Source organism: Hoplias malabaricus, chromosome 7 (assembly GCF_029633855.1).
Source record: "Hoplias malabaricus isolate fHopMal1 chromosome 7, fHopMal1.hap1, whole genome shotgun sequence".
Taxonomy (NCBI): Eukaryota; Metazoa; Chordata; class Actinopteri; order Characiformes; family Erythrinidae; genus Hoplias; species Hoplias malabaricus.
In genome coordinates this window covers 18,283,607-18,309,785 of record NC_089806.1, presented here as the reverse complement: position 1 = coordinate 18,309,785, position 26,179 = coordinate 18,283,607, and the positions used below count along the sequence as shown (strand labels likewise).

Below are 26,179 nucleotides of genomic sequence, written 5' to 3'. Positions count from 1 at the left end.
CAATCTAATGCTGATAATTCTGCTCACAGCTGGACACTCTCTGGTCAACCTCCAATACTATTAGAAAAGTTAATGCCCAGTATAATCCAAAGCAAAGGCTGTAATAAAGACAAAAGCAATGTAGAAATCCAGCTACAATGCCCAAGGGAGGGGAGGGCAAGTAGGGAAGATGTTTCTAGGAGGTGAAATATCATGCGGGTGGAAAGGGTTGCAAAAATTCTTCACAAGTGGGTGGTAGATATGCCCATCTGCCGGCTGTTGGTAACCAATATAATCTCCACAGCTGGAGCACAGCTGAACCCTAACCCCTTTAGTTTGTCTGCCGCCACCAAGGAATCCCGAACAGTCCCACCCAAGAGGCTGAAATAATTCAGGCCCGTCTGCACATACACTACCGCTTGCTTTAAATCTCTGACCCACAGAACACAGGCGCTCTTATTTTAACATATCTCTGCGAGTAAACATGTGCAAGACTGGACAAATTGACATGCCACAATGGAACAGAACTGCTTTGGCTTGTTCAGTGGAATCACCCATCCCTAATTAGGCAAGAAATCACAAGCAACTCCTGAATTCCTTTCCTCGGTGGTGAAATGTCAAAACACAGAGAGGGACCTTTCACCAATATATACAAGATTCGTAAAGTGAGAAATAGCCTTCCTCCGGAGAGCACTCTACAATGAGACAATGAAGAACTCATTGTTTATACAATGACTAACCTCTGGCTGATTATGGGATGCTAATCTAATTCTGTTCAATTTAATTAGGCCCAGTGCATTAGGTCTGACCCTAAAGAAAGCCCACAAACTGTTATGAGAGACAACAATTCAGAGTTGACCATACTGATACTAATGGCAAATATCATATTTAAAATCCATCCACCCAATTCATTGTCTGTAACCGCGTATCCAGTTTAGGGTCGCGGTGGATCCGAAGTCTACCTGGAATCACTGGGCACAAGGTGGGAACACCAGTCCTTCGCAGGGCGACACACACGTTTGATTCGCCAATCCACCTACCAATGTGTGTTTTTTGGACCCGGAGGAAACCCATACGGACACAGGGAAATCTCCTCTGTTGAAGTCCTTCATGAACAGTGGCAGATCCCAAATTCCAGTAAGTCAGACTTGACTCCTGATCAGGCCTAAGGCTTTCAAAACGTATCTACATGTTCTACAAGGTTGAATGCATTTGGTCGGTTTCAGTTTTACTCTTTTGCCATAACCCAGCAGCTGACCTTCAGCATGAGATCTGGTGGTTTAACCCAAGGGGATGCTCAGACAGCTAGACTGTAAACGCCTCTGTCCATGGGATGACAGACACAGCAACAATGGAAGAGCAGGAAATGAATGGGATTCAACACAGAAAAATTATCTCCACTCTGACCACAGGGGGAAACATTTGCTACAGAGCCCAGCATGCAAATCTCCACGAGACAAATAGAAAACCATGTGTCTCTTACATAAGCAAGAGCATGCAAGTTCTCCAGTGAACGTCTACACGGAATGAGATGTTTACTGATATAGAGTAGAGTGTCTGACCCAGTGGGAACTGCCTAAAGAACTACTTCTTTTGACCAAACTGAAACAACAAACAAATCAGACCCGTTTTCACATCATAAAGCAAAAGCAGATCCCTCACAAAACTAGGTCTGAAAATGAGAGCTCTGCATTTCCATATCCAGCCAGCGGTTCAGCTGTTTATTAACAGAGAATGGTTTTCAATCATGAAAAATGAAACAGATTAAACAAAAATGGGCAGATTTCAAACACACTAAAAATATTCTAAATAAATATACTAAAATAATTAGGCTACAGCATGTGACACAACACATTCTGATGAACAGTGGATACCTGGCCAACTGATATTTTAGCAAATTGGTCCCTTTCAGTGCATAGAAATGTCAAGGTTCTATTTGAACTCAGATCCTAGATTTTCAACATGCAGCTCAAATCCCTGGTTTATCATCTTACACACCTTCATATAACAAGATGTTCCCTTCTCTTAAGACACAGCTTAAAGGTCAAAGGATTTTAGATTCTGAACACAAAGAATAGCATATTCATCTCCACAGAACAGTGAATGGGCTGCAGCACGTCACATCTTCCACAGCAATCAAAACATAGTGAAGACTGAAAGAAAGGAGTAATCTTATCACAAAGTACACAAAGTACATTGGTCACCAAACATTTTCTGTAAGAGTTGGTTTCAGAGATAGAGCCAAAAGAAAAAATGAAGGGGCATAAAGAGTAAAATGGAGGAAAGTGTAAGAGGGAAAGCTAAGAGAATTCCTTTCCACGTTAATGGAACTCCACTTTGCTCAACATCTCCAAACATCTCCAAAAACTAGGTTGATTTATATCAGTGCCCTTCACTTAGCTATGCTTTTAATTTCATATGCAATAAATTCTCACTAATAAAGTCCCACGTTTAAGACTACACCCAATCATTGCAGAAATGTCCTCTAAAAAATCCATATTTCACAGTTACAGCCAGTTAAATATTTGGGACATTTCTTTCAGGTTCAAACTCTGACAGGCACAGAAATCAAACTGACAACAAGAACACCAAGTGCACATTTAGCAGCAGTTTTGCTGTGGGGCAAAAATTCCAAATCAAAGCCATACGTTGACCCTGATCCCCGTCTCTCGTTCTCTCCATATCCGTCTCTCGCTCTCTCCCTCCCTCTACCTCTCACAAGAGCAATTCTTAATTCAGCATGGTTAAGCACACTCATATAAATCAAATAACACATCAGCTGAACAGACCCAGTGGAGCACTCTACTTGTGCAGCTTGTTAACAGCCCGAGGAGAAAGCACCCAGTGCAAATATCTGCCTCCTCGCACGACAGAGAGACTGCACCTGTCATTTACCCAAATCTCACAAATCTTTCAGTGGAGTGACACAGAAAAGTGTCGTGGGAGATATACTGATGTCGTAAGGGAAGGAGCATGCTAATGTATAACTCACTCCACGAAGGCCTCGCTGAATGGAAAAGCCAACTTTCTGGAATAAAGGACATAGAGCAAGTCATACAAGTTCCATATGGTAATTCTGATGTGCTGATAAACAGTGCCTTAGGCCCTCTGTGTTCCCAGAACAGTAAACAACAAAAACTGTCATGTGTCTGCTCCACACTAAGGGGTTATTAACCAAGTGAACAACTGCTGCACATGCCATATACTTCGTAACCTTATGAAATATACTTATACATGTGAATGAAAGATTAATGCTTGCAGGAGACTCGGATCAGCCATGATCATAAATGTGAAAGTCAAATTCGTATAAGGGGGGGTTACACAGGAACTGGAGTGAGCAGCTAACTCCATGTAGACATATAAAATCAAATGTTTATTTTTACACATCCTTGACTTTTTCAAACAAACCTCCCAACAGCTCCCAGGACTGGCCAACACATTTGTGCACCACAGCATGGCATTACAAAAACACGGAAGAACCCTGGCTCATACTGAAACAATGCTTATTCACTCGAGAACTGGTTCATATTCTCATTGTGAAGTTTAATGTTTGCTCCAGTCTAATGCACCTGATCCAGCTCCCTAAGTCAGGTCAGGTGTTTTACAAAAGGACAAACTTTTTCCAGTGAAGGGGTCCCTCGGGGTTAAAAATGAAAAGCTATGTGTTACAGCGTAACCACCCAACAGCTCTAAAAAGAATAAATTCTACTCCAACCTCTTGGAGTGCTCAGGCATTCTAATGCAGACTCTGTATTCAATTTCCCAAACCGTACTAACATGGGAGCACACTGTCTAAGCAAATTTATGGAGCTAACATACGGGTAGACTATTGGCTGTGTGCACTCCACTGACTCTCCTCCTCCACACACTTCTAAGACATTCTGGACACATTGAAGAACTCCCTACAGCCCAGATTAACAATTACAAGGATCAGCTGGTGCAGAAAAACACCCCATAAACATAATATATATCAGACATGCTCAGTTCAAAGTAAGGATGTGAATTTTTCTAAACCTCCTCAGAGATAATCAGTTAATATCACAATGAGATCTTATTGTGTTCTTTTTTTATAGACTTTGGAAATTTTGGGTTCTAAACTTGAACATAGTACGTGTATATATTTTCCATATTTCAATGTACAACATACTGCATTTAACCCATCTGTGAAAGTGCACACATATACGCACATGCACTAGAGGAAGTAAGTACACACACCTGGACCTGCAGGCAGCCATCCCCATCGCCTAGGGAGCAGGTGGGGGTTGGGCGACTTGCTCAAGAGTATTTTAGCCATAGATTAACAGAGGACACTGCTGTTCCTTAAATTTCCTGCTTGTCAAGGGGACCAAACCATTGACCTTCTAGTTTTAAAGGACTCTTAAAGGGAGTCTTCCAGTCTTAAAGGGAGAGTGTGCGAGAGTTGTGTTTAAGTGAGTGGGCAAGCAAGGGAGAGAGAGAGGTGTGTGTGAGAATTGATTTCACGACACTACAGTAAACGTAAATTACACTCAGCAGCAGGTAGCGGTTGCTCACGAGATAAAAAAGCTAATTCTTACATTGTATTCCTTTAAACCTGCCTCTCTAACAATCAGAAAGTGCTTTCAGCATTGGCTTAACATTTACGTATTTCATTATAACATCAGACTTTAGGTGACAGTCGGTGAAAAGAAACAAGCCAAGCCCAGTTTTAGATTAACACCCAAAAGTTTTAAAAAATAAATATTTTTGTCAAATTTGTTAAAATATTGTCAACTTCTTTTTAAATTCCTGTAGGGTTCATTCAAACTCCATGCATTGAAGGTGGCTGACATTTGAAGCAGAAGGTAGGATAAATCAAATGAAACAAGTTCCAAAGTTCTGTTTTTGGATGCTACACTCACTGTATTAATCTGGGATTACCCCCACTTTCCTCTTTCTTACCTCTGGCCCTCGTTAGACCTTCACCCCCCCATCCACAGGCTTGCCCTGACTTGACACATTCCACATGTAGCCAGCTGGGATCCACCACAAGCACATTCGTTTCCCTCTATATACTTGTCCCCATGGCTCAAATCTCTAATCAAGCCAAATATTTTAACTGGCTGAGTGGACATGTGCTTTAACAGCATCATTTTTGATTCAACTGAACACCTGTCACTCATTCACTGTAACATTCTTTGCTGCTTTATTAACAATTCCCCATCATAAAGTCTAGCTACATATAGTTTTACTATGGATTGCACACATCTATTACATCCTCAAAGCTTTAAACAACAGCAAGTCTCACAACTCTCTCAGAAAAGATGCCATATGCAGAGGATTGAATTGACACACCCATTTAAATGATTCACTGATTCTGATTTGCAAGAGCAAGGAAGATGCAAACACAAATCTCCCATATTCAAATAGTAATGGATAATGGAGCAGTGAGTTAGCAAATTTATAAGTAAATACATCAGCTCAATCTCAGCTTTCACCATGTTCCACATACCTACTGAATTATAGCTTGTAACTCACAACTTCGTCACCCCAACTCTAAACCTGATATTACCCTTTCAATATCACGTACAGTAAACATCAGCCTGTATACGTATATATATTTATATCAGATGTTTTACGAGTGCTTTAACAAAGTGTTCTCCAAGTCTCTAGATACTAGAGTAGGGCTGGTGTGTCACTTCAACAATGTTTGTCACAACAACAGGAAGCAGCACAGGGATGTGAATAAGATGTTACCCATGACTCACTACTATACAGCACATATTTTAATTTCCTTTTTCAAATGATTCACGGGTCATATATCACAAATATGGAATAGGAACGTGGTTAACGTGCACTATTTCTGCAGCATCATAAGCTTAACAGTTGGCCTTTCTACAAAAACTGCCAGACAAAACCCTCATGCAATATTCAGTGCATTATGAGCTGTAGCATTGCTGTTGGTTAGAAAATTCTAAGTTGAGTGGCAGTGATACTGATGGACAAGTAAATGGAAGGTGGGCTCCTAACTTGTCCCGTAATTGCAGTAGGAGTAATGTATCATAGAGCAGTTTACAGCAGTTTAAATCCCTGTCTTATTCTACATATAGCCAATGTGCTTCTGGCCCTGGACTCCTGCCTTAATACAGCGATATCATGGGCACAGTACAGGATCCCACAGGACCACAATAAGGCGGGTATAATCAGAGTGGTGGATCAAATTTAGTGCCGCAGTGACACTGATGTCGTGGTAGTGTGTCAGGATCGGTTTTTAAACATCTCAATTTCACTGTGGGACCAAGAATAATTCATCAACCAAACATCCAACACAAACTGTGCAGCAGCAGATGAGCTACTGTCTTTGACTTTACATCTACAAGGTGGATCAGCAAGATAGATATTGGTAGTGGTAGAGCACTGCTGTGTCTGACCTACTCTTATCAGCACAACACACACTAACACATCATGACCACACCAGTGTTGCTGCAGTGCTGAGAATGATCTATTGGTCAAATCACACCTGCTCTGTGGTTGTCCTGTGGGTTTCCTGATCATTGAAAATGGAGTGAAATGGAGATAAAAAGTGTGCAGAGCACCTGATGGACAACTGTCTGTAATTATAGAACTACAAAGTATCCCTCTAGGGTAAGACAAGTTGGCAAAATTTATAGAATGACAATGAGAAGTATGAGTTTAGAAACAAGGATTTCTCTAACGTTATGACAGATTGACCCTGTTTCTATACTCGGATACAATAAACAACAAGTAATTAAATTCATTTATTCATTGTCCATAACCTTAACCTGGAATCATTGGGCGCAAGGCAGGAACACACCCTGGAGGGGGCGCCAGAACTTCACAGGGCGACACACACATACACACATTCACTCACACCTATGGGCACTTTTGAGTTGCCAATCCACCTACTAACGTGTTTTTTGGACCATGGAAGGAAACCTACACCGACCCAGGAAGAAAACAGCAAACTCCTCACAGAAAGTCACCCGGAGCGGGACTCGAACCCACAACTTCCAGGTCCCTGGAGCTGTGTGACTGCGACACTACCTTATGCACCACCATGCCGCCCAAGTAATTAAATTGTTAATCACAATTATTAATATAGCAATTACACTATGTGCAATTACTGTATGAGGCCTAGAAGTAATTACATAAACTTAAGACTTATTTATATGATTATGTCTTTGAAAACAACATATTTATCATTAAGAAAAGTGACAAGGCACAGTAAGAAAAGCTAGTTGCTGGGTAAAATGGAAAAAAAAAACATTAATTATTTCTTAACATTTTTCTCAAGGAAGTAGGAACATTTAATTCCATGTAAGCTGATTTCTGGCAAACACTTTCTACATCTTTCAGCCTCAGCATACCGAACAATATGTTTGCACCTGCAGAGTGCCTCCAGTATGCAGTGAACTGACAGTTAAGTATTGTGGTAGATAATGCTCTTTTAATTACACTGAAACTAGACAAGATAAAATGTCAAAATCCAGGACTTAATTCTTGGGCGTTACACCTAGGGCCCCACTTACTATCTTCACACGTCTTGCATGTGAAAGCTGGGACTACAGTTAGGAGTTCTCTGAAACATTAAGGTCATATATCCAGTGTGCTGTGGGTGCTTCTGGGAGTGGCTGGTAGAGAAATCTCTATGATTACAGGTCTTTGACCCAAAACCCACCTTCCATATGTCTTGCATGTGCTGCAGCCCCCAATTCACAAACAACCCCCAAAACCATTTCACACGTTGATAAGAGCTCTGACACTGAGCAGGCCTAAAATAACTTTCTTGAATCAACAGTCTACAGCGAGGCACTGGGGAGCCATTAGTAACTCCCGCCCAGCGTGGACACTAGCAGGAAAGTCTAAAGAATGAGATAGGCTCTACTCTCTTTCAAAAGAGGTGTTGAGTAACACAGCTATTATGAGAAAAGTCCTCCATTAATCAAGAGGGTGGTGGCGGTCCGAAGGCTAGCTGTTGGGTGTCCCGCTCGTGTTGCAATAACCTCGCAAACCACCGAGCCGGCCGGCAAAAAAGCTCCACAACAAGGGCTGCGGCACGATCCAAACACAACCAAGCCCTGAAGTGAACCTACGGAGGGGTTCAAATTCCTCACTCCCTCCTGTCTTCAGGAACTTTGAGAGAAAAACAGGAGAGGAGGGGGGAAACGATGAAGAGGTCGAAGAGCTGCCCTCCCACACAGATGGCTTGTCAAACGTGTTCTGCAGACAATGAGACCCCATCCCCCAACTCGACGTTTGCACAGGCCACACCGAGCCACCCAAACACTCCTGCTTTTCCAACGTGTCCATGCCACTTTAAAGCAAGGTCAGAATCAGCGCAAGGGTCATTATCAACAAACAAATCAAAGTTAGCTGACGTATTCACATGGAATGAAACCATTTAAAACAAGGAATTCAATATGATACAGTGGAACAGACCTGGCTTTGATATAAGACACTCAGTCCATTCAAAACAATATTTTTATATATAATTATGACCCAATCTTTGCGTCATTCTGGGCTAGAATGAGAAGATATCCAAATACAAATCGTACATCTGACCAATTCTATAACCACAACTTTATAAATCAACATTCAGGCCTATTCTTAAAGGCCAAGAAGTATAGAAGAAGAATATCCTCTTTTTTTCCAGACTTGAGCCTTAATCTCTGAACACATTGTACCTGACTGCCACTCCATTTGGTGAGTTAGGAGCTCTGTTGTTATGTACACAGCACACAGGTGTTTGGTTGCTTTGGTGGTTCCAATGAATCTATGGGCAGTTCCCAAGCCCTATGTTTTCAGATATTCCCTGCAGTAGAACCGGTCGTGGTAATTGTAGTAATACAATTAATTTTTTAATTTAATTAATCTCATAGCTCTAAATGTTATATATCTTTTCCATTCTTCTTTTTACAGAAGGAAGAAGCTATTTCATACATTTCTGTGGATATTTACAATCACAATATCCTATCTCAAATCACATGAGCTTAATAGGATAATCTTTAAATGAATATTACCTCTTCAAATTTGGTAGTGCAGCATGTGGCCTAAGCCATGCAAATCAAATAAATTGATGCATGTTTGAGATGGCAATTTCAAAATTGCTCTAATATGTATCAATATGTATGAAGGGTTTATAGTCATCAGAGCATTGCATTGTAGAGCAATAACTGGAGCTTCCATGGAATGGGCTATGGTACTGTGCACAGGCAGGAAGTAGAGGCCTGAACCTCATTTGTGGGAAGTGAGTGGACTCAGTGGCCTCCAACAATGCTAATCCTAGCGTTCAGCTGAGGACAGCAGGAGCTCTAAGCAAACACTGTCCAGCCCTGGCTTTAATCAGGTCACTTTCACTGCTCCACAAAGAATCAGGAGACTGTATATACACAAGGACATACATGTTAACATCTATTTATACCACAGATACACAGCTCATCTTCATTCATTCTGCAGTGCACTTCAGAAAGAAACACCAATTGATTTGTGGATTAATCTATTCCTCACTGCTTGTAGAAACATCACAGAAATGTGAAAGAGTAAGTGTTTCTTTTCCTCTGTGATTATAGATCAGAGACTTGCATGAAGCACGTTTCTTAAACGGGAGCATCAGAATGCTGCACTGAAGAAACTGGTCATCCCTCCCCTCTGCTGTTGCTATAGCAACCATCACTTGCTTCGGCAACTGGTGCTCCAGCGTTTTTTTTTTTCCCACAGTAATCCACTGATTATCAAATCAAAGTACTCACGTTTGTGTGCTGTAGAACTGACTAAACCCAGATCAGCCTTTACATGCATAAAACCACAGGTTGCCAAGGCTACTATTAACGCTCAGCGGAAGAAATTAGGTTTCCCAATACCCTTTGAGAGAGCCACACCCTCTGATCAAACACCAACTAGTGAGTTGGAAGCCTCTGGACTGTATGGCAGGTCAGCTGAGACTTCAGATAACAGCTGCTAATGACCTGCTAAAACAATCAGCAGTGACAGTTCTTTAAACTGGTGACTTCTATTTACTCTAAAACAGAGGTGCACTTTCATTAGGTGTTGATTGCTACTGGGAACAAACAATGAATGAAACAATGGAGATATGCATGTAAATGTCAAGGTCAAATGACCAGGCATGGCACCATACACATCATCTAATGTTTTTCATGCACATGAAATCAAATATTAAAATAGAAACATTGCACAGTGATAATGATTGGCAGAAATACAGTAAAATAATAAATAAATTAATTTAAAAAATCACTAGCATCAGAGAGATTTTTGGTCCTCATATATTTTAAACCAGAATTCTATGTATTTATGACAATATTTCATTCATTTGGCTTCATATAAAGCCCTAAAACATTTGTATATTGCATAGCAATTCTAATCTAGGTGTCTACAGTCCCAATTTTACACTGGTAAACAGAAATCTGCACTGGCCCAGAATTCTCAGTGCATATGTAAGTCATACCCAAAAAAAAGGTGCAAGGGCATCAAGACATGAGCATGAAATGGAACCATCCCCAGCTCAGCAAAAGAAAAAGTGAAGAGTGAGAGAAGAGTGGAGATAAAGCAGAGTGTGCGGCATGTGACGCCTTGATGGAAAATCAGTTGATAAGACTGAGTGAGCCGTAAAAAGACGTTGCTCCATTTTCAAGGTCCGTTCTTATTGATGTCCTTATCTCCTCTAGTCCACCCTCTTACTCACTAAAATGGATGTCTGCAGCCCCCTCTCCTGCACACACACACACACACACACACACACACACACACACCTCTGGGGAGCCTCCTATACGGGGAGGAGGGGTGAGTTTGATCATACTCATCAGATCCACATTGCCGGTTCTCATTATAGCACAGATGAGCCAAAGGAGTGTATTAAACCATCACCCCCCTCCAGGACTACCACTGAGGCTGACACCTCTACAGCACATGTCATTTAGGGGTTAATGGCCAATAAAACCCAGCTGACCCCATACAGTGACAAAAACAAGGATGCATCACACATTCCAAACCGCAGGCAATTGTCTACTGGAACCACCTTGAGAAAATACCCTTGCTGTCACGTCACCTAGTCCCTCAGGCTTATGTTCTCTTACCTTCTACGCCACTGACTGGCCTCTGTACACTGTGTGTATCCCTCGAGTGTTAACATGATCAGCTCCACGGCGACGCAAAGGGAATAGTTTCTTCAAATTAAAGCAACTGCAGCAGCTTGAGACCTGTATTCAGTCCAGCTCTAAATGACACTACAAAGCTATTCCACAGCGGTTCCAGAAATGTCAGGTTTCCAGGTTCCAAAAGCTGCTTAAAATGAAATGCAGAGCCCTGCGCTCACTGTCGATCCTCTTCACTCTACCGGCACACTCTGTCAGCCCCTCCCTGCTCTCTCAGAGCTCAAACAAACGCCCTTCCATCCTCCCTTCCTCCTCCATTCTCGCTCTCCCTCTCTATCTCTCTCTCAGGACACAAACGCACAGATGTTACTATCAGCAGGCCACCCCCCTTTTCAACACCCAGGCTCCTCATAGGATGCAGACAGATCGTAGCTGCCGCCCATTTCTCCACTCTCTCCTTCACTCCTCTGATTCTGCTCCCTGCTGCAGCGCCTATAGATCAGCTGGTGAAAGGATGTGAGGAATCCTTTTTAAATAAATAAATAAAAAAAGATGGGTTATTGAAGTGGTGAGCTTATAAAAACACTGCATATCAAATGTATGGGGAGTGTCTTTGTAATAAATTTTTCTCCTAGTTACTATGTAATTTGCATTCTCAATTATTTATTATTTATAAGTAAAAATATATTACTGTTATTGTTTTCTTATATAATATACAGGCTTTGTTTCATATGGTACTTTATATCTATTTAATTCGTAACCACAAAATGTGTGTGCATTTTTTAACGACTTGCTGGTGTGGGTTTCTTCATCTTCAGAAATGCATATTCAGAGATTTACACAATAACTTCTCCCCCTTCTGGAGAATCCATGAATCACAGCTGCTATGATCACATCAATCACTCACTCAGTTTGCAAAACTAATCACAACTATGATTGCTTGGTGACTTAAATAGTGGTAGATTTCTTTTCTGAAGCAACCATGACAGCCCTACAGATGTCACACATAATTCTGCAAAACTAACTGTAAACCTAAACCTATATCACATCAATGTCAAAAGTCGAAGCGCAAAAACACCAGGTGGAAAATATAAACGTGCAAGTTTTAACATTTCACGTGTGTAAATATTCCTCTCGTGAGGACAAATATGGAACTTGTGAGTACATAGAGGAACTGCATTTTTACAGCTCAATCACACAATTGTGTTTTTTAATTCTGGAATTGTTTTTACCTTCTCAACTATATAGTATCCCTCGCTCACCAATCTCTTTTCCCTCTGCCACTTTCTGCGCTCAAGAGGATTTTCCACCCTTGGGTTTTGAAATGATAGTATACGTTTCTCTCAGTGAATGCTATTGTTTGATGCCCCCTGGTACTGTGACAACCCTCATACACTGTATATGGCCCGCCTACTGGGAGGAGCCTTCCACAGGAAAACAAACAACGAGGACATGCGTCATGGTCATTTGAATTTTGTTCTGAAATGGGAAAATGGGAGATGTCTCAATGTTAGGGTGACCAGACGTCCTCTTTTACCTGGACATGTCCTCATTTTTAGACTTAAAAAAAAATGTCCGGGCGGAATTTCACAAAAATTTTGTTTTTCTAGAGCTTACATAGAATTTCGAGAAGCGTTTCGTTCACAAACTAGTCCCGCCCTCCCCTACCCCGTATGGTTTGCTTGAGTGAGAAGGGGGCGTGGTGAAGTAGCCTAAAATCTTCTGATTGGACAGTCTGACTGTAGAGCTGCCGTTATTGGTCGATAACCTTCTCTGTAAACATTTAATTGGTCAGTCTGCACGTCAGTAGTCCTTGTTTATGTCAGGCAAAGCTCACGTACCTACCCTCATCTCGAGCAGCTATGCCGAAATGTAAATGTAAGTTCTTGGATGAATTAAAAAAGAAATTCTCATGTTTTCCCATGTGTAGCATATAAAGGTGTAAAGGACTTAAAAGCACACATAAGTTTAGGGTTTAGCATTCAACGGCAGTGAGGGGGGAGAGCTCATCACCCCGCCGAGACGTGTCCTCTTTTTCACCATCTCAGATCTGGTCACCCTACTCAATGTCCAAAATGATTTTAAGAATATGGTTCCAGTGCATAGTGCCTCTGTACAGTGAGTGCAGGGGGAATACAAAGTAAACGTAGCTAGTGAACAGGAGTTGACTCCTGAATGAACTGATTCTTCAAGCATCTGGAATTAGGGATAGACTCTTGGTTAATGATTCAGAGAGTCGAACTTCATAGTCGACTCAGTCTTGGTTTTCTAACAACACCTTGCAGGGAATATTGTTTCCCTGTGTATATCACATATTACCATGATCTGAACCTGCTGTAAACAGTGGATTATGACCCTAAACCGACTCTGTTTATCCATGGCTCTGGTGCTGTCCTGGGGAAAATGGCAGCTCTGTGATCCATGAAGCCTTCTCCTAGTAGGTGGGCAGTCACAGAACCAGACACCAGCAAGCTTTTGACATTGATGTGACACCATACGGACTCTAGCTGCATGTGTGTCATAATGGGTCAAGGGATTTGTCAAATAATGTTTTGCAGATTTTCTTTTCCCAACTATATTTGAAAGCTCAATTACAGCAAAAATGTAACAAGGTCAATTTAACACCTGGAAAGGCTGAGAACGAATGTATCCACACATAAAAACAAGTGCACAAAAATGCTTTGCACATTTGCAAGTTCGTTTTGCCAAAAATATTGTCCAAGTTATTTGCATGCAATATTACCTCATAGTAACACTTGATGATTTCTTTGCATGCGAGACAATATTTTCCACAATTTTGTGAAAGCAGTGTGTGTGTGTTTATGTGTCAGAAACAAAGTGTATAACTATATGGCAAAGGTGATATACAAATCCTGACCTTGGACCCAGTATCCAGGTCAGAATTTTAAAATGGGCAACCAGTTTGACACTATAGCTGCAACGGTTAATGTACCTGACCGTCAAGGTGTAGTGTCATACCCCTCTGCTGTGGAATCTGGACTCAGGTACCAGGCTGGCATTTTGCAGATTTGAAGACCTCAGCTTTATATCACCATTCATTCTTTAGCATTTCCTAAATTTAAGGGCAATTTAAGGCCAAATTCTAAACAGAAACTATACCTGGCTAAAAGAAGCACAACCCCTTAAACCCCTTAAGTTTCCAGTCAAGTGCCCGAAACAAGAGGCCAACTAAGCTTACACTTCCAAAAAGGCTCAACGTTTCACTGCACAATCTGTTTTTCATTTCTCTGTCCTGCCTAATCACAGCTAACATGCAGCCTACTTAGTGGAGTTCAGAGAATATTACTGTTTCCTTTTACCACTGATCAAGATTAGGAGAACAGCCAGCAATGCACATTAGCGCTCTGTTATTGTTCACCACCTCTTAATATCAGACCACTTTAGTCTAGCTGTTTACTGCTCTCCTACCTGCTTACTGATGTGCCTGCAATCTGCTTCCCTCTCCCTTATAACCACAAACCTCCAAGATCTGCAGTATTCCCTGAGCTTCACGTAGAATGTGTTCAGTCACATAAAACTGGATTACTAGATGAAAGAAGGGGAGCTGGCAAGATTCGATCAAATGTGGTATAATCTCTTTTGTCAGAGTACAGAAGCCACTTTGCATGGCAGCTGCAGACACACTAACCTTGTTTGCAACCCCTGCAGCAAGCAGGGGACAAAACAGCCAAGCTACCCTCCTGCCGTGTGTGCTGAAAGCTCGTCTAGACCGTCCCCTCACAGCTCCACCCTCCATGAACCCCCTCCTGCTGACGTGCTGATAGGCCACCCTGGGATGTTATGCTGTTATGAACTGTGACACTTGTCAATCATTGGACAATGCACACAGCATACAGCAGCACAAAGGGCAAAGAGATCCACCAACACAATAAATAGAGGCATGAATTATAAGCATTACCATAACCTCCAGGGCAGATAATCTCAACACATTCCTCAAAAGCCAGCAAGCTTTTAACAATGACTTAAGAGAGCATTAATTAGTCTTATATTTTCAATCAGGTTGATTCTAGTCTGAAAGGGTTCTGCACAAAAGGCAGGCCGAGTATTAAGAATTAAATCGAAGCCTGACTGAAGGCCAAACATGTTTTGTCTGAACCCAAACCTTGCCAAATGCAGAAAACAATTCCTAATAAATTACATACTAGAGGCGAGAATATTTTCCTTTTTAAGTGGTCAAAAAAAGTTTAAAACAAGAGACAAGACAAAGGAGACACAGTTTGTTCACAGAGCCTGACTCTGTAGACCATAGGTTATAATTAAATGATTATGATGTGATTGTGAAACATTCAGAAACACTTAGAAACACTGTTGCAGTGCAACAAACAAAACAATCAGGACACATGTTCTAAGAGAGCTAGCACAGGAACTGACCAATTCAAATCAGCCCTGAAGGAAAAGTGTTCTCACGGTACCTTTTCACTCTTTACCGCAAGCTGTGTTAATAATTTATAAACTTTACTTGAACCTTCTCACTGCTTCTCAGAATAGCAGCCAGCAGATGCAAAGACAGACATGATTCAGACCTCAAAATTGTGGTGAAAATAAGTGCTCTGAGAACTAGATTTTGGTGATTTTATGATCTCATCACATCATTTCTGCACTGAGGTGGTGAGGGGATGTACATAATTCTTTTTTTTTTAATATTCTGAAATATAATAATGCCTACTGGATTTTTAAAAAATGCATACCATCGCTGTTCAAGACGCATCCTACAAAAGCAGATAAGAAAAGCTGGTCTGATTTGGTTCTAAAACCTATCTTTAACGAAGTCATGGACCAATGCAGAGAGGCTCAGGCATACTTTCTTTCAGACACAGTGGAGTAACAGCATCTGGAGGCATTTGGACAGTGGCGAGACCTCCAAAAGTTTCAAAAGCATGAAAGAAGGTGAGGATATTGATCTATTTCTGCTGCATAGGTGGGTTTCAGATGCATGAATTAAAAAGTAACTGAGCGCCAACTGCATGAAAGTAAATTCATACCACAAGTGCTACAAAACAATTTATTTAAAAGTTAAAAAGGAATGGGGAGTAGTCAACATTTCTTTTAGTCTTGATTTTCCTTTATGAAATGTACACCAGAAACCAGAAGCTGTAAACCAAAAAACTGATTGGAATTCTAGGGTTGACTCCATATCTGGTTAGTGACCAGGCTACACTGCTGAGGACTATAAATATCACAACCTTAGATATGATAAGTCTGTTGTTTCACCCTGTGTCACATACACTCTACTCTTCCAGGGAGCACTACTCAGTTTGGTGACACTGTGTTGCAGCCAGACTGGCATCGGACAGCACAATCATTTATTTCTAATGCAAAAAAAGGAAAAATACATGCATGTTTTTTTTTTATGGAATATAACAGGAAGGGGTGACAAGACAGAATCCAATACATTACCAGGAAAAAAAAAAGTTCAGCAAAGCACAATGTTTGTGATGGTTTTGTTATATTTAGTTTGTTGTTGTGAAAAATGTCCTGCAATTTTGGCATTATGGTCTGCTCACAAGAAGCACCAAAAATGTTCAGTATTCCCAAGTCAACATTATGAAAATTCATTTGGTCTATACTCCAAAATAATGCTTTTTTTCATATGGAAGATGCCACAATCTGTTTAATGAACCTTTCACAGCAAAATAAATTAATCCTGTTAAAAAATATGTAGCCTGAATATTACTTAAAAATATATATATACACCAGAAAACAGTCTGCATTTTGTGTGGGTTACACTAACTTATCCAGGGTCAGAGCCAGTCCTATAAGCCTCTAAACCTGAAATCTATACCCATGTCTCAGTGGGAGACCTCACAACAGCAGTTGTGCTCTACACCACCCTGAATGACAAACCAACCAAAGCAGCATAATTAATAACGGATGAGATGACTCAGCAGACATGACCTCACTGTACCTTATGAGGAAAGAACTATAGATTTGCAAACTCTCTATAGTATGTTGCCACTGGCAAAACAGTAGTTTGCCTTTCGGCATTTGTTGCTACATGTCTCTTTAAGCCAACAACGACAAGAGTTCAAAAGCTGTGACATGCACCAAGCTTTAAGGAAAAGGTGGGGAAGAGGGGAAAAAACAACACTGCAGAGAAATGTAGAAGAGAAAGAGGACTGTGCATGCACTCCTCCGAACATTCACATAGTTCAAAACAATAAAAGTACTGTGGAAGTATCTTTGAAGTCGATCAATTCAATCCATGACTTACTAAGAACTGATTCAAGTTAGCCAGGTTGATATTATCATCCCCAGACACAGCCAGCGTAGATAGGAATGAATGGAATGAAAATGTGCCATGGACTGCATAGGGTAATTTCAAGAATATGCAAAGCACTTAGCAAAAGCTTCTGAATACAGCACAACACGGCCAATTTAGCTGCACTCATGTGGCTTAGAGTGGTGTAGTGTAGAAATGGACAATTTAGACGCAGTCACCCCACAGTTTGGCAACCGCTGCCTGTCATGGAGCAGAACAAGTTTTGGGACGCATCGTCAGAGCAAGAAATTGAGATCACTATCTGGGTCTAGAACATCTACTAAACATGAGATTTTAAACATGGCCTGAGCCCAGAGCTCTGACAGAGTGATGCCTGTGTGGTTCTCATTAAATGACAGACACCACCACTGGTGTAGGTCTGTAGAGGGGTCCTTCAGTTTCCTCACACAGTCCAAAAAGAATATGGAATGTGTATTGGCTAGTGATCGACCGATATGGGTTATTTGATGGCCGATGCAGATTTTTAGACAGCAGTAGTGGCCGATGGCTGATATGTAAAGCCGATATTCCCATTCCTCAGGAAGTAAATAAACTAGAGGCATTTTCATGATTTATTTTTACAGAAAACCCTTCAAATTTGTAAAATAAACCATTTAGAAGTCCTGAAATATATATGAAGTGGTCAAAAGCTTATGAAAACCACAACAAATGTAGGCGTTTGTCTTATTTTCATCAGGTAAAATTTGGAATTGATACCTCCTACTGATTTGAAGTTATTCAAGCTGGAGCAGACAGTGGACAGATGGCCTCTCCAAGTGTCTCTTTAGACCCCAAGCTCTCCATAAGGAAAATGGTTACTTTTACTGCAGAAATACAGTGTATATATCTTGTCTAGACCTAATGTCAACATTTTAATGTTTTTCTTTACTTTCTATGAGAAACTCGTCTCCTGTGCTTCACCAAGTGACCATTTACCCCTCACCATACAGTAAAATCCCTTAGTTATGGTGTGGTTTATTCTGATATACTGAGTTTATTTCTGATGTTTACACTTGTTTCTCACCAACTACAGTGTTCCTTTAAATGATTGACGTGTTAAAAGGCGAGAGCTGCACTCTGATTGGCTGTAGGGCAAGGGAACCTCCCCCACACCCCTGCTGCATTTAAATGTCCTCAGTGGGAGAAATGTAACTAGTAAAAGACATCTAAGCTTTGAAACATGTTTATTGACTTGATTATTGTTTGTGGAGCTTGTGGCTGCCAAATAGAACCGTTTGAGTCTCTCTCGCAGTGTCTGGGTCTGTTAGGCACTGAAAACATGCACTCTGCTGCGTGTTTGTCTCGCCTCCTTGGGTGCACGTCACCATAACTCTGCCCCTGATTGGTCTACAGATTTGATTGACATGTCGTTGGAAAGCTGAGCATCTAAGCTACGCTGCAGTGCGTAGGTCCACAGGGATCATATTTTAATGATTTTTTGAGATTTTTTTTTTTTTTTTCGGCCAGTGCTCTTGACACAAACATGAGGATTACTCACGAAAGGTTTGATGGAGAGAGTCAGATTTAGTCTCGTCGTTTTGAAGGGGACTATCTAAGGTAAGCGCTAATTTTTTTCATAATTTCCAGTAACAGCAAAAATACTTATTTATCGAGTGAGATTATATATAAAATGATTACATCAATGATAATCAGTGACTTTAAGCTTTAGTTTGGTACATTAACTGTCGACTTTGGACCTGTAGTACTTGAGATATACTGACGGATATAACAATGAGTGATGTGTCCATAGGTGCAAGTTTGTGGGTTTGTGAGTGACCGTATGAGTGTGTGATGCTTTGTGATAGAGCAGCACCTCATCCAGTGTGTGAGAGTACTTCCGAGTAGGCTCCAGACCCACCATGATTCTGAACAGATGAAGTAGCTACAGAAAATGATTGAATAAATGAACAATTGGAAAGTAGGAAAAAAATCTGAGGATTTATTCATTCACTGTTGTAACTGTATATCCAGTTCACGGTCACGGTGCGTATGAAGTCTACCCGGAGTCACTGGACACAAGGTGGGAACACACCCTGGAAGGGGCGCCAGCCCTTCGCAGGGCGACACACATTGAAACCTATGGATACTTTTGTGTCATCAACCCACCTACCAACATGTGTTTTTGGACTGTGGTTGGAAACCCATGCAGACACTGCGGGAACACACCAAACTCCTCACAGACAGTCACAGAGAGCATGGCTAGAACCTACAATCCCAGAACAATAAGCAAACTATAACCAGTTCTCAGTTACTATACTCTGATTGCTGTAGATTCTATGCTCTCTGTTAGTTTATGTAAAACGTAGAGCATATACACACAATATATTCTGAACAGCATAAAGTAATATAAGATACACTACAAACATATATCTAAACATAGCACTATATCTAAACACCCATTTGTATTAGCAAAACGTTTCACTGGTTTTCAACTGCACAAACACAGCTTGAGCACATTCTTAAGGAATGTTTGTACAACAAAGTAAATCACTGTGAAGCAGCTGCAGATGAGTCTAAGAGTACAATATCCAATGTCAATATCAGCTAGAGGTGTATAAACCCACAAGTCCTATGGAGTGTTGCTTCTGAACCACCATCTCCCAAACAGCAGTATGGACCTCACTAATGCTTAGGCTGCTGGGTGCAATCAAATCCCCATTGCCATGTTCTAACATACTGCGGCAAAGCCTTTACAAAAATAGTAGAGGCTGCTACTGAGGCAAACTCTATTCAAACCCTCAATTTCTCAAAGAAATGTTGACTGAGCAGGTATTCACTAACATTTGCACATATTACAGCTTCCCTGCATCTGTGAGCCAGCTGTGTCAGTGGTCTCTGACACACGTATGCGCAAACCAGCTCCACAGTGTTATGAAAGCGTTTACAGCTTTTAAAAGACACTTTAAGATTAAACCCAGAGGCTATTTTAATGAAATAAAAAGGATAAACAACAGGACAGCTGTGATCGCCTCATGTCTGTGGACACATACTGTAAAAGCATTACGTTGGTTTCATCTAGTTCAGTGCACAGCAACATCATCGACCGGCGCGGCTGATGATTCACTTAGTGCAGTTCTCACTGGAGCTTGAAGGGCACTGTGATAACTGACTTTTTTTTTCCTTTTCCCACCGTCCCAGCCAATCCAAAACACATTTTCCGCTCCAGACCTCCTATTATACAGTCCATACCGTCTGAAACTGACTGGAAGACAAGAGCATGGGAAGTTTGGAAAGGGTACTTGCTCTGGAACCCCCTCGAAAATCAGATTAAACATGAAAAGAGGGGCTCTTCCCAGCACAACTCAGTCTGTAATTAGAGCTGGCATCATCAGAGCTGCTCCGCACATCCCTCACTCTCTCTCGGTGTCCTCTAATCTTCCGTCTACACCACCAGGCTGTCGGAGCTATAGACGCCCCCCTAATTGCTCACTCTCTCCAGAACAATGCCTTTACACATGCATAGGAACTAGCGTTAAATACGTAGACATAAAAACCTCATTTTCTTAGTATGGCTGCAATTAAATAATATTTCTATAATCAATGGATAACTACTTGATTATTTAACTGGTCCTGTAATTATACCTTTGGCCAGGTCGTATCATTTGGCCGCATAATAGCACAAACACTATTAATACTGCTAAGTTTGTTTGTGTGATTAGTGATTTTGTATTTTTTGTTTGTTTCATGGGCAACCAAAACAAAACCTATACCGCCTTAAAAACTTCCTGCAGTGTGCTATAATCTGTGCGTGGGGTACAGGCAGGTAAATGCAATGTTTTGTGTATTATCTTTTCTTTTAATCACTGCAACAGAGAAGTAGCCTGACTTTAATTTACAACCCTGTATTGTTAAAACGACAATGAAGTTGAATAGAGTTGAAGTGAATCTCACAGTGACTATTATGTGAGCATTAATGTGCCATACAGTTTTGCTCATAAATAAGCATTTATTCATATTCATTGATAGTTAACTGAAGCATAGTCAAGTCTATTCAATATTATCATAATTAAATAATAAAAACAGGACAAATTTGCAATTCCATTGAAATGACTATCTAGAGCATAACAGTGTACACATTAAAAATAAAACAATTTTACTCCCGCATTAACTGACATCCTAGAATATATATTCATATTATCTACGAAAAATACTAAATGGATTGGACCAGTAGCAGCGAACACTCAAATGAGAGGACGAAAGGGGAGGGGGGGGTATGGGGGGGGAGTTTAAACAAGAAAAAAAACAAGAACATTGACAATACAGCGATTATCTGATTTTAAAATCCAAAACATCTCCAGAGACAGTATCCTCTTGTTCTCTTCCTCACACTGACGCTTGTAAAACCAATCTTGGCTATCCTAAACTTTCCCTCACCCCCTGCTCAGGAGCCAGGAAGACGGATGCTTAGGTTCCAGGAACATTGTATTGCTTGCTTTGCAGTGGACAAACATTCAAGGCCATTTTCTCAATGTGTAGCATTTAGTCATGTTGTTGACCCTAGCCATGTCTGCCATTTATGGACCTCAATTGCTCAAGAGCACAGCAAACTCCTGTTCAGACTAAGAATTTACATCAGTGGAGACAAGTCAATTTACATCCATTTTAATGTAAGGTTAGAAATAATCGTTAAAATCATGACAAGTTTCTTCCTTCCAGAAGCCTGCAATTTGTGGTGAATTTCACTCGGAGACCAAAGGCGAAAACACTGCAGCTGTTGGAAACATACTTAAAGCAGATTACAGGAATTCGGGGGTTAACGGCTCTGGTTTAACTCGCTGATCCCCAGATGTGCCTGTTTCTTTTTGATGGCGAAGCGCTCTCTGCACTAATCTCACGCACACAGGCTCGCGGTGCTGGGAACGGCCTGTCAGCAGCTCAGTTACGCCACTTTAGCCACAGCCTTCTCTCAGACCACGCATAGCTGATAAGAGCTGAGAATGTTACCCTCTGAAATCTGCCTCAGGCACATCATGTTACACAGTGAGATCCATTTCAGACATCAGGATTTCCCCAAGTTCACCCACAAGAAACTTTCCAAACATGTGGCAGGGGACAGTAGTTTGGGGAACAACAAAATGCGCTACGAATTTTTGTGTAATCTGATTAAAAATGTTGAAAAGTGAGATATTAAAATATAGGTCTTAATAAAGTAAACATTAATACTTTAAATATTTCATAGTTCATATATAAAAAAATCTAACAATAAGCGGAAACACAAAATCTTCACCATGTAACATGCCCCCTTTGGTGGCTTTTAGGTGTCTTTAAAAGACAAGAAAAACAATATGCAAAGTTAGCTCCAACTATCAGATTATATCCCATCAAACACAACTCAAACTAGAAAGTCTTTGTTGAGCAGCTGTGGACAGAGTTGAGGTTGAGCTCATCTATAGGTATCTACTCCAGATAAAGAAACTACATGTTTTTCTATGCTCCCACTCTGTAAACACTTTCATTTGCATTTCAGGTTGAAGTGTACTTACTTATTCTGCTTGTGTCTCTGTGACAGTGTAAAGCTCAAAGGATGTAACACAACACTAAGTGGCTACCAAACAAGCAACGCTGACCAACGCTGACTCACACACAGAAAGAAAGCTGCTTATCTCCTCACATGCCTTAAAACCTGTGTGTTCACACAAAGACAATAGGCAAGACACACGATACAGGCATACTACTGAGTAACAACAGAATCAGACACAGAATGTCTTTTGCAACCGTCATTATGAGTTTATAATAACATGTTAAAGTGCGTGTGAGAGAAAAAGCAGGTAATGCCGGGTGAGTTGGACAGACACTGACGCACTTCACAGATAGTAAGAGGATCAGCCTGCTGTCTGGAGTTCACAGGCCTAGGAAAGATAGAGTGCACTCACTAGAATTTACTACCACAGTGAAAAATAAATACTGATAAGGTCTATAAAGGTGAGTCAACTTTTAAAAGCCATTTACTCAAGGTTCATGGGACTAAGTAAAGAAAGCTGTAGAACAGAAACAATTAGGCTGAGCTTCAGTAATAATTCTTTTCTTATCACACTTATCATAATCTACAATATTTCGTCCATAATCTCATCCAGGCAAAGATTATATATAGAGGGGAGCTGAGAGAGCATGAGTGCATGGTGCTCCCTTGTTGCTATACCAGAACAAACAAGAGGCACCAACAGGGGCATAGCACCCTATGCACAAGCGGTTCCCATGGGACCCCCTCAAACAACAAATCTGTCTCAAATAACAGATAAGGCATTATAATATTTCTAATTGTGTGGTATGCAGTTTCTAGCACTGACAATCTTGGTGGTATTGAAGCTTTTTATAACCACAAGAGTTAATGTAGGCAATTTGCTTTCACATTTGGACACACCTTTCTTGGGAAAGAAGTTTGTTTTCCCAGTTGCTTTCCATTATCTATTTTTTTTTGTCCATTTCCTGCCCATCTTTTCTTTTCTGAAAACCGCTTTCTTGGGCGTCATCTTCCATAGCACTGACAACAACGCGCACCGTCGTTTCAGCAGAATGAACAGCAAGTTAAAAGCCTGGTGAAGACGAACTCAAACATTTCGTGCAAGGGGTGAGGGCGCATGTCCTCAGACACTATGTAGGCTAGGACAAATAATTCAATCCGTCAATCAACCAATTTATTTACCCAAAACATTACATTTACATTAGTCAGCAACATTTACTGTGACTTTAAATTCTATTAATATTTAAAGGAAAATAAAATTCCAGACTCCTCAAGGGCCCTCCCCCCCAACCCACTTGGTGCCCTGGTAACTCAGTCCCACTTTTCATCCCACTACAACGTCCCTGGGCACCAATATGGCAGCAGGACTGAGAAGCACCTGCTCTATGCAAATAAAGCAAAACGACCACAAACAGATTACACTTCAGTCTTTAAACAAAACCTCCACTGAACCTGCCTTGTATACGGTGACCTTGTCTTTAACTTAAAAGTACAGAGGAATTCAGAGGATGCTCTTCATTTCTTACATTTTCACATATAGGTTACACATGTAGATTCTTTTTTTTCATGAGAAGTTTCTGAGGTTACATATTAAAATTTATAAGATTAAACTTTTATAAGAAGAGCTAAGCAAAAATAAAAACATTAAAAAAAAAGACAAGAAAAAGGAAAGGAGGAAAATAAATAAATAAATAAAAACAGATACTGTCTTAATCAAAACAAACATTTCTTTAAACTCTTTCAAATATAGGAGAAAAATATTGAAAAAATTTGAAAATATAAATCAAAGTCATAAATAAATAAAGGAGATTCACGCTGTTTTATAATCATCTTATAATTATGGCACCATGAACTAAAATTTAAACTAATCACAGGGTGAACAGGGATTCCCACCCCAAGTAGGTACAATCCAAAGAAATAAGACTGCCACCGTTGCAATAGCTTCAGACAACCCCAGGGCCCTTATGCAACACCTGTTTCAGGGGCTCCACAGAGGGAACAGACAAGTCTAACTCAACTGCTTCAACATGCCTGAACAACACAGGTGCTTGTTTGCAGGCAACATTTTTGTTTTCTTCAAGGCATTGGCTAAAAACAGTGATAAATGTGGTCATGCGTCGCTACACACAATCCCTGCTCTCCCTGAACCAGCACAAAGCCTCAACACAGAGTAAAGATTAGATCTCAAAAGTCTTATCCCTGGTCTACATGCAACCCTGCCTGATGGGTCCTTCAAGGAATGTCTATCGCTTATGACTTGGCTTTGAACTAGCACATGTTCATCACTTATCACTCTTTCTGAAACCTATGCACAGTGGTCCTGCTAGGACATGAAAACAGACCTAGCACTTACACTGTCCATTTGATGTTTGGGGATTCCAAGCAAGTGACGTCAGCCTTCATCAGCACTCAAACCTTGCAGAGGGTGCCTTTGCTAAAACATTTCCTAATTTAACCACAAACAAATGGGACTGGAGATTTTCTTAGTGAGTTTATTTCACTTTAACAAATCATAATCAGATCTGTTGATTTTGGGCTTGTTCACACATATTCACCATTAACATTGAAATGACTCCATTTCGGCATTATACAGTGGATCAGAAGCATGTCTCTGACATCAGAGAGGAACATTTCTCCAAAGTTGGACAGGCAGTGTACACAGATTACCGTATCATGAACACACTTGTAAAATTGTGTCACGCCAGGCACTAGCTCTATTTTTCCAGCAAAAGCCCCAGGGCTATTTTGAGTGATGGCTTAACTAGCCACCATTCACCAGCTCTGTTCTGCTTTTATCAGAGCTGTGGATAAGGCAAGACTGCACCAGTATGAGGCCATCATCCCTTTGAGATGCTAATATATATGAATGAGAAAGAGAGAGAGAGGGAAAGAGAGAGAGAGCGAGAGAGAGAGGAAAAAAAGAGGGCCATGTGGAAACTGTGGAAAATAGGACACAGCTCATCAGAAATAGTGCAGATAAGCGAGGGGCTCTGGCACACACTTCCAAACATGAAAAGCATTGCAAGCTTCCAATCAAATGCTCATTCTTTCATTCTTCCAACAGAATGATGCAACAAAATTAGATTTGCAAAGGCCACACCCTAACAGATTATGCTTAGCATGGCCATGACATTTTGGCCTTGTTTATCTGACAAGTGTGACCAATCCCACAAACTGTCCAAAAACTCAGGCGCTGTTCCAAAGCAATACAAATCACAGATGCTTCGCCTTGCCCTCAGCTCCAGAAAAACTCTCTCCATTAACAGAAATAGAACAGCATGTGTTCACACTCAAGGGCACTTCAGCAAGTTCCTCTCAGCCCAGATACTGGGTCTGAAGCAACCTACTTCTGTGAGTAAATCAAAAGTTGAA

The 26,179-nt window shown here is 40.8% G+C and overlaps 1 protein-coding gene across 3 annotated transcripts in view; it reads right to left on the bottom strand.

Moving 5' to 3' along the window:
* daam1b (dishevelled associated activator of morphogenesis 1b) overlaps positions 1-26,179 on the bottom strand; it is an 84,530-nt gene that overhangs the window by 46,338 nt on the left and 12,013 nt on the right. The window contains exon 1 of one of the 3 annotated variants that reach the window (XM_066676029.1): positions 11,049-11,385. The exons of the other annotated variants lie outside the window; for them this stretch is intronic. The gene's annotated coding sequence lies outside the window, so the exon portion shown is untranslated. Of the gene's footprint in view, positions 1-11,048; positions 11,386-26,179 lie in introns of those variants that run through there. 3 annotated transcript variants of the gene reach the window in all.